Consider the following 6,340-nt stretch of genomic DNA (forward strand, 5'->3'; position numbering starts at 1 on the left):
CAAAGCTGTCATCAAGGCAAAGGCTGGCAACACTTTTGTTGGTTACTACATTATTCTATATGTGTTATTTCATAGTTTTGTAGAATGTAGAAAATAGTCAAATTAACTTTTGACTGGTATTGTATATCTGTAGGTATGTGTATTTATTTATTTTATTTTGTTTAGTTTCTTTTCTGGATTTTCTTGTCATTTTAATGTTTATCTAGGGCCGGGCACTGCAAATTAGCTCAAGCTAATGTGTTATGGTACAATGCATCTTACTGTTGTAAATGACAATGTGCCAATGTTATTGCATCTGTGCCTACTCAAATAAACTTTTAGAATAATAATAAACAAAAGTTCAATATTAGCTGCCCCTTTGGAATAAAATGGCCATTACTGTTGCTCTATTAACAGTGCAGAGAACATTAGGCCAATGTTTCAAACAGACAGAGAGAATAATCTTAACTTAATTTAAACTTAAGTTAATTCTCTAGAATTGTTCTTAACTTGTGAATTAAATCTATTATTTTTGAATGTTATTTTCATTGCCAGATCTGTGAAACACAATATTATCCAATGAAAATGAATGTTGAAGGGTGACACTCTGTCTTCTATTGAATTGAATTTCCTCTGAGGATGGTAACTGTAGTTGGAAACAATCTCTTCATTTGATATCAATTTGAATTATAATGTTCCTTCTTTTGTTGGACACCATTATAAAATGTATGGCTAAGGAAGAGCTGAATTGCATAGCACAAAGAATCAGAGAAAGGTGAAAATGAACCGTATTGTGTTACCCTCAGTATGAGCTCATCTTCATCAGGGTAAGAAAATATAGACAAAATATTAAGTGCCAAGTCAATGTCAAAGTTGTCACAGTGAATGCATTTACCCAGCAGAGTAGAAGTACTGAGCTGAGGCGCCTGCGATTATTTATGAGTTAGTGGATCCTCCTATCCTGAGGCAGAGAGTTGGTTGAGGAAAGCAATAAGTGTGTCTGTATACGTGTGATGGAGACATACACACACACATACACACACACAACAGATGGAATCTGCATCAGCATCACATTCTTTTGGAAAAACTTGTTTTTCTAGACAAATGTAGTGTTTTTTTTTTACATCAGTCCTGTTACTTGGTGATCCAATAAGTGCTGTTTGGTCCTGCTAGGTAGCAGACTGTGATCTGATTGCTGTTGATAGCATTAGCCTGTGGCTAGCAAGTCTCAAAACGTCACTTTGAGAAATCTGGGAGTTATACTGCCTTACTGCAATTTCCCTGCTATGCTGTTTAAGACGGAAAGACGCAACACACTAACGAGGCTTTACCAATTTTTGTGACATACAGTCGAAGTCGGAAGTTTACATACACCTTAGCCAAATACATTTAAACTCAGTTTCACAATTCCTGACATTTAGTCCTAGTACAAATTCCCTGTCTTAGGTCAGTTAGGATCACCACTTTATTTTAAGAATGTGAAATGTCAGAATAATAGAGAGAATGATTTATTTATTTCAGCTTTTATTTCTTTCATCACATTCCCAGTGGGTCAGACGTTTACATACACTCAATTAGTATTTGGTAGCATTGCCTTTAAATTTTTTTACTTGGGTCAAACGTTTCGGGTAGCCTTCCACAAGCTTCCACAATAACTTGGGTCAATTTTGGCCCATTCCTCCTGACAGAGCTGGTGTAACTGAGTCAGGTTTGTAAGGCCTCCTTGCTCGCACATGCTTTTTCAGTTCTGCCAACACATTTTCTATAGGATTGAGGTCATGGCTTTGTGATGGCCACTCCAATACCTTGAATTTGTTGTCCTTAAGCCATTTTGCCACAACTTTGGAAGTATTGAAAAGTGAAAGACTAAAGTTACATACATGGGATGCTTTAGTGAATTTCAGAATGTCTGGAATAGAAAAGGCAGAAATAAAACAATTCAATAAACATTCGCAGCCAGTCATCCAAAACATAGCCCTATGCAGTCGGTAAATTCCTATGTACATTTTGAAGACCCATTTTAGACCAAGTTTTAACTTCCTGACTGATGTCTTGAGATGTTGCTTCAATATATCCACATAATTTTCCCTACTCATGTTGCCATCTATTTTGTGAAGTGCACCAGTCCCTCCTGCAGCAAAGCAACCCCACAACATGATGCTGCCACCCCAGCGCTTCACGGTTGGGATTATGTTCTTCGGCTTGCAAGCCTTCCCCTTTTTCATCCAAACATAACGATGGTGATTATGGCCAAACAGTTCTATTTTTGTTTCATCAGACCAGAGGACATTTCTCCAAAAATGACAATCTTTTTCCCCATGTGCAGTTGTAAACTGTAGTCTAGCTTTTTTTATGGCGGTTTTGGAGCAGTGGCTTCTTCCTTGCTGAGCGGCCTTTCAGGTTATGTCGATATAGTAGGACTTGTTTTACTGTGGATATAGATACTTTTGTACCTGTTTCCTCCAGCTTCTTCACAAGTTCCTTTGCTGTTGTTATTGGATTGATTTGCACTTTTCGCAGCAAAGTACATTCAACTCTAGGAGACAGGACACATCTCCTTCCTGAGCAGTATGACGGCTGCATGGTCCCATGGTGTTATTCTTGCGTACTATTGTTTGTACAGATGAACATGGTACCTTCAGGCGTTTGGAAATTGCTGCCAAGGATGAACCAGGTGTTGGTCTTGACTAATTTATTTTGATTTTCTCATGATGCCAAGCAAAGAGGCACTGAGTTTGAAGCTAGGCCTTGAAATACATCCACAGGTACACCTCCAATTGACTCAAATCATGTCAATTAGCCTATCAGAAGCTTCTAAAGCCATGACATCATTTTCTGGAATTTTCCAAGCTGTTTAAATGCACAGTCAACTTAGTGTATGTAAACTTCTGACCCACTGGAATTGTGATACAGTGAATGATATGTGAAATAATCTGTCTGTAAAACATTGTTGGAAAAATGACTTGTGTCATTTAATGACTCCAACCTAAGTGTATGTAAACTTCTGACTTCAACTGTATCTTTCAAGCCACTCACTATCTTTACGAGTGCCCAGCTTTTGTGCTTATACACATATTTAAAGTGACAAAGGCTAACAAAACACAATATAATCAATGCTCTGATTCACTACCAAACTGTGATATTTCATCACAGAGAACGAGAGAGGGAGCAAAAGAGAGAAGAGACAGATGGGGTAGAGAAGGAAGCAAGGATGAAGAGAGTCAGGAAGATGCTGTGCAGTTTTTTCGGAATGTTAGTTATGAAATCAATGCTGGAAGAATTACTTAAAAGGAATACATTGGTTCATAGGTAGTAAAATAAAGGCTAGATTTCGTATTTGGTGAATTTGACAAGAAACACATCCATAATTTAGATGTGATGTCAATATGAGAATTCAACCAGTGATGGCTTATCTTTTTATAATGTTTACAACGGTTCATTAGAGTACATAATTAAAAATAGTGCCTTACACTGTTACTGTTTGAGTGCACATTATGTTCCCAGCAGCTCCTTCAGTCTAGACAGCTGTAGAACAAAAGGAATTCTGCATCAGAGTGTATAGTAGCAGACTGAGGAGTATTGCTTATGGAAGATGGCCCTTGCTTATCTCCTCACACCAAGTCATAAGCTGAAGCTGCATTATACAGCTCTGGCCATTACAATGTTGCAGATACTGTGAAGCAAATGGTGTCACCCTCTGCGTCACAATGGGATTTGATTAGCTCTTAGCGTCCGTTACTAGGGCCGTTGCTAGAACTTGACAAATTCTGGCTACGTAATGAACATTAAAAAATCTATAACATTCGTTGCTATGCTGGTTTCTATGTTCTGATTGCATTGATTAGAAGAGGCGTGCAGAGAGGCACTTGCAGTCAAAATACAGGGTAAAATGGGATAAAGTGAATGGAAATTATTGCAGAGATCAGCTTTGTTTACGTAGCAGGGATAAAGAGTGCACCCATTTATTTGACTGCAGTGATCTCCAAAATGTTTATTGACATAGCAACGGACACTAAGAGCTAATCAAATCCCATTGTGACGCAGAGGGGGACAGTATTTGGCATGACAGGCCACTTCAGTATGGTGCATACTGTATGTGAGGAGAGGTCTGTGGAGACTAGAGGTCTATGGTCCAGGATTTAAAGCGTATTAACTTGATTTCAAGCCTGTGCATTGACCCCTGTCTGGCTGAATCAACCTGCTGTGTGCACCAGAGCCTGGCAGTCCTCTTATCAAGAGTAAGCCCTTCTCTTTGTTCACCGGCCACAGGGCGGGATGCCTCCAGAGTCTATGTCAGACTTCAAATGGAGTAAGGCTTTATCTTTCAACTTTTTGGCTCCCGGTCCTAGACCACTATGATCTTTTACTTCAAAATAAATGTTCTCTGTCCATTGGCCTGGGATAACCATACCACTTTTTGAGATTGATTACTCAGTCAGTCAGTCAGTCAGTCAGTCAGTCAGTCAGTCAGTCAGTCTTCAATCCACTAGCCCCTCATTCTCCGTTACAGAATGCCATTAATACACTATGTTATGATACTCTGCTAGATAATCTAAATAAAGTCATTAAAGGTCCAACCTATCCATTTTTCTCTCAATATCAAATCATTTCTGGGTAACGATTAACTACCTTACTGTCATGGTTTTCAATTAAAATGGTAAAAGAGAAACAAAAATAGCTTCTTAGCAATGAGCAATTTCTCAAACAAGAATTTTGCTATGACTTTCCAGGAGTGGTTTGAGTTGGGAGGTGAAAATTGAAAACTAGCTGTTATTGGCAGAGAGATTTGGAACTATCTTTCTTATTGGTGTATTAATTAATTGATCGCCAGAGGATGTCAGCAGACAGGCCAAAACTCCATCCCACCAAAACAGCCTGACATTTCAGACAGTATTTTTAAACAGCTCTTACACTAAAAGGGTAAAATTGTCACAAATTCACAATATTATTCCAACCTCATGGTGTGGAAAACACAGGAAAATCACGTATTTGACTGCACTGGGTCTTTAAAAAAATGCACAAGAATGTGGATCGTATGAAATTCTACATCATGAAAAGTTGTATTTTTCAAAAGCTTTGTGATGACATAATCTCAGCCAGCACACAATTTCATGTCAGGTTTCAGCAGTAAATGCTCCATTCAGGGTCTGCAGCTCACAAACTCATGACTCACTGTGATTTTCTTCATCTTCCTTTCAGAGGCGTAACTAATCAGAGGACATTGTGTCCCAGTCAGAATGCCCCGGCAATGATGTGGACGCTGTATTTGATTACCAATTTAGCCGTATCACATCAGAAGATGAGACACCCCTATGCTAGCATCTTAATAATAGCTATAAATATTCCATGACCAAGACGGGGAGTCGGGGACGTCATTGAGGGGCAGGGGGATGTTGGAGTTCATATTGGTTGCTCCGCTGTATTGTGATTTAAGTTGCATTCAATGAAATAATTATGTGACACATGCTATTCTCCCGCAGCAAAGAGCCATAATATGATTGGGGTATAGTCACTGTGTGCACTGTATGGCTCTGCTACATCCAAATTGGCATTGAATGGGGAAACATAAGAGTAGTTTATCCATAAACTGTCTGTAATAGCTTTCTGTTGCTCAATTGGTATAGCAGAAAAGGTGGAATAGGTGGCTTTTAAGGCCATCATAGCTGTAGTGTTATTGTTGTGCTCAAATATGAATTTCAACTATTTCAGATACCATAGTTTGGAGATTTGATCTTTGCAAATTTTCTAAAGTAAAGGGTAGCGCTGCATGGAGTGTCCACTGCCTTAAAAGACAATGTGTATTGTGTGTGGATATCTCGTTTAACCAGAAAGTCTCAGCTCAGTGAGATAACAGACCTCATTATTTGTTATATGTATTGATTAGCAATGAAAGGAAAGGATGGGAGTCCTTAATTGGAGTAAATTGTAATTTTAATGGCAAAGAAAATTAATTGATTGATGGCTTTGATCTGGTCTGTCAATATTTAGACATGTCCATGTGCATGCAGATAACATGGTTCAGGTCTAACTGATGACATCATCATTAACATCTACTGGCAACCATCTTCATATTAATCTACCAGTCTCCTGGCCAGCCAGGTAGAATAAACTTCTGTTAACCATGGCCACACCATCCAACTGCTGACGTCAAATGTAGCTGATCTGGGTGTAGCTCAAGCGGGACTTGATACGGCAACCTTGCTTCAGTCCAACATCTAAGCAATTATCCCAAATGAGATGAAACTATGGATGGAACAGCTGGTGTTTAGGATGTAACATGGTGTGTATACTCCATTTCAGTTAATGTACCATGTCTTACATTTATTTTGATGTGATCGATTCTGAAAATAAGCCTCTGTAA

Source organism: Oncorhynchus keta, chromosome 19 (assembly GCF_023373465.1).
Source record: "Oncorhynchus keta strain PuntledgeMale-10-30-2019 chromosome 19, Oket_V2, whole genome shotgun sequence".
Classification (NCBI taxonomy): Eukaryota; Metazoa; Chordata; class Actinopteri; order Salmoniformes; family Salmonidae; genus Oncorhynchus; species Oncorhynchus keta.